Here is a 3,927-nt window from a genome sequence, read left to right on the forward strand (position 1 = left end):
AATTGCCAGCAGGCTGAATGGAGAGCGAGGTGTCTCCCAGTGGAAGATGGTTGTAGGGGATTCGCAGCCCATTCCTTAGCCAGAGCCTTCAGCAATTTCAGCATCGGGGGAGAAAGAAAGAGGAGAGCCATCCCAGTACCACCGATGTGGCAGAGAGGGCCTCAATGTGGCTGTGGCTCAAGAGAAAAGGAGGCATGGAGTCTTGTGTAGCTAGCCATCTGGACACAATCTGGGGTCTGATCAGCCCCGACTGGGTCACCTGGAGAAGGGTGTATGATGTTGAAAGACCCAAAACACCCAATGATTCCAGGAACATCACTGATGATGTGTCTAGAAGCATCAGTAGATGTATGCACACAGCTTACACCCTGAGTTTATCAGTGACAGCCAGGAAAGACTGGGTGACAACCACAAAAAGAATGGTGATGATTGGAGAGTCAGTGACAGCTCAGAGAGACAGGAACCGGGGCAGACCGGGCTGGCAACTCAATCTGTGTCCTCTGAGAGGAGGACACCTACAAGAGCTACTATGATACCCCCGGTGGTGCCCGAGGGGGGGGGGGGGGAGGACGAGCACCCTCGTCGGACTGATACAATGGCAACAGACCCAGGCAATGGACAAACAACTGTGAGCAAACAGTGTGCATGTGGCAAAATCTGAAAGAACGATCGTGGTCTGAAGATCCACCAAGCGAAGATGAAGTGTCTGGTGGGAGCAGGAGCAGCACAGCAGGTGTCCAACCTGGTGAGACGAAGGAGGTACCAGGCCCAGAATCACCCCATTGTGCCCAGAACCTCCAAGTGTTGCAAACTAATTCTCCTAACATCAATTCTAGCAGGAGGCGGATCAACCGACCTGCAGCTAACATGACACCACTGTGGAAACAGTTTAACGAAGATGTCAACAAAAATCTGGAGGTGACGGCGAAGGGAGGGGTCGATAGGAAGCTGCAAGCCATGACAACAATCATGGTCAGTATTGCAGCTGAATGGTTCAGAGAAGAGGAGAAGAAAGGGTCCAGAACACCTTACACAAAGAACCAAAAAACGTTGAGGATCCACAACATTAGGCAGGAGATGAAAGCGCTGGTCCCAGTACAAGGAGACAGGAGAAGAGGAGCGCATCGGCTTGGCCCAACTGATGTGCATACTATGAAAGAAGATCAGGGTTCTCTGCCGGGCAGAGTGGTATCAGAGACGGCATCATGAAAGGCCCAGAAACATACTGCCTTTATCACCAACCCCTGCAAGTTCACCAAGGAGTTGCTGGGGCAGAAGCACAGTTGAAATTTGGCCTGTTTGGAGGAAGATAGACCAACATCTGAAAACCAAGCTCGGCTCTAAGACCAAACAGCACCTCGTGCAAAGTGTATAAGAACTGCCCCAAGCTCCTGTTGCATCTGTTGACAATTCTGCAAGTCTGAAGAAGGGGGAAGATCCCAGATCAGTGGAGAGTGGCTGAAGGGGTATGGATCCCAAAGGAGGAAAATGTCACCCAGATAGGCCAGTTCCACATCATCTCCCTGCTGTGTGTTGAGGCAAAGATCTTCTTCAGCGCTGTTTCCAATAGGCTGTGCACCTACCTAGCAAAGAACACCTATATCGATACATCGGTCTAGAAGGGTGGAATTTTAGGGATGCCGGGCTGTCTGGAGCACAGCAGTGTGGTGACAGCTCATCAGGGAGGCCACAGAGAACAAGGGCAACCTGTCAGTGCTGTGGCTCGACCTGGCAAATGCATATGGCTCCATTCCACACAAGCTGGTGCAGCTCACACTGACCAAATATCACGTCCCCAGCAGAATCAGAGACCTTATTGCTGACTATTACAGCAACTTCAGTAGAAATTACATCAAGCTGGCACAAGGTGGAGATTGGCATCATCACAGGGTGCACTATCTCAGTGACACTGTTCTCCCTAGCCATGAACATGCTCACTAAGTCTGCTGAAACGGAGTGCAGAGGGCCCAGAATGAATTCTGCTCAACAGCAACCACCCATCAGGGTATTCATGGATGACATCACAGTCACCACAGAATCAGTCCCAGGCTGTCGGTGGATTCTTCAGGGGCTCGAAAAGCTGGTGGAGTGGGCCCAGATGCATTTCAAACCAGCCAAATCAAAATCCATGGTGCTGAGGAAAGGCAAGGTGGAAAACGAGTTGCGGTTCAGCATCGCAGGTTCAGCCATCCCAACCATCACAGAAAAGCCAGTCAGGAGCTTAGGTAGGGTTTTGGACAGCTCTCTAAGGGACACGGCATCCATTCAGGTGACCTGCACCGAGTTGTATGGCTGGCTGAAATCTGTGGACAAGTCTGGCCTACCTGTGAAGTTCAAAGCCTGGGTGTATCAGCATGGCATTCTCCCCAGAATCCTGTGGCCCCTCCTCATCTATGCAGTTCGATCTCAACAGTCGAAACCTTAGAGAGGAGGGTCAGCAAGCACCTCAGGAGATGGCTGGGGCTGCCAAGGAGCCTGAGCAGCATCGCCCTCTATGGACACCACAATAAACTGCAACTGCCCTTCAAATCCCTGGAGGAGGAATTCAAAGTTACAAGAGCCAGAGAAGTGATATAGTACAGGGACTCAAGTGATCCGAAGGAGGCTAGAGCAGGGATCCAAGTGAGGACTGGCAGGAAATGGAGGGCAGAGGAAGCTGTTCAGGAAGCAGAGGAAAGGCTGCGTCACAGGAGGCTGGTGGGAGTGGCCACACGAGGCAGAGCTGGGCTAGGATCCTTGGACACCATCAGAGGGAAGGAAAGGTGCCATCTAGTTCAGGAACAGGTGACACCAGCAGTGGAGGAGATGAGAATCTGCAAGGCGGTGGGAATGAAGCAACAGGGAGCTTAGACAAGATGGGAGAATGTTGTGGAGAGGAAAGTGACCTGGGCTGAGCTTTGGAAAGCTGAACCACACTGCATTCAATTTCTCATCCAGGCAGTGTATGATGAGCTTCTATGCCAACACGGGGCAAGGCAGAGTCATCAGCGTGCCCACTGTGTTCCAAGTGAGGAACCCTGGAGCACATCCTCAGTGGCTGCACAAGGTCACTTGGTGCGGGACAGTACTGATGGAGGCATGATCAGGTCCTGAAGACGATCACTGAAGCCATCAGTGCAGGAGTGGAGTGGGCGAACTGGTCCCGACCTTCCAAGCAGACCATTGCCTTTGTAAGAGCTAGGGAGCAGCCAATACCCGCCAAAAGAACATTGGCAGGTATCCTGACCTCTGCAAGGGACTGGCAGCTGTTGGTGGACCTCGGAAGGCATTTGAGGTTCCCCGACCATATCGCAACCACCACCCTGCGACCAGACGTTGTCCTTGTGTCTGAGTCTACGAAGCAGGTGGTGATGCTGGAGCTGACAGTCCCATGGGAAGATCATTTGGAAGAGGCCTTTGAAAGGAAGCTATCAAAGTATGCAGGACTGGTCAGCAGCTGCCCGCAGGCTGGATGGAGAGCGAGGTGTCTCCCAGTGGAAGTTGGTTGTCGGGGATTTTCAGCCCGTTCCTTAGCCATAGCCTACAGCAATTTGGGCCTCGAGGGAGAGGAAGAGGAGAGCCATCCGCAGTACCACTGATGTGGCAGAGAGGGCCTCAAGGTGGCTGTGGTTCAAGAGAGGGAAGCCATGGAGTCATGTATGTGTAGCTAGCCATCTGGACACAAGCTGGGGTCTGATCAGCCCTGACTGGCTCACCTAGAGAAGGGTGTATGATGTTGAAAGACCCGAAACACCCAATGATTCCAGGAACATCACTGATGATGTGTCCAGAAGCATCAGTAGATGTATGCACACAGCACATAGGCATTTATCTCTTTGTTTAATTTTATTGTTTTGGCATCTTTGGAAATATTTTCTGCATTCCCTAGCGTGTTTTTGAGGATTAAATATAAACACTCTTTTCTCTGAACTTTTATGCTGGATATGG

General features: G+C 51.6%; 1 pseudogene; it reads left to right on the plus strand.

Moving 5' to 3' along the window:
* Positions 1–645: 645 nt before the first annotated feature.
* LOC132400850 (uncharacterized) lies at positions 646–3,699 on the plus strand (annotated as a pseudogene).
* The last annotated feature ends 228 nt before the right edge of the window (positions 3,700–3,927 follow it).

The sequence above is a fragment of the Hypanus sabinus genome, chromosome 1, assembly GCF_030144855.1.
Source record: "Hypanus sabinus isolate sHypSab1 chromosome 1, sHypSab1.hap1, whole genome shotgun sequence".
NCBI classification, from domain to species: Eukaryota; Metazoa; Chordata; class Chondrichthyes; order Myliobatiformes; family Dasyatidae; genus Hypanus; species Hypanus sabinus.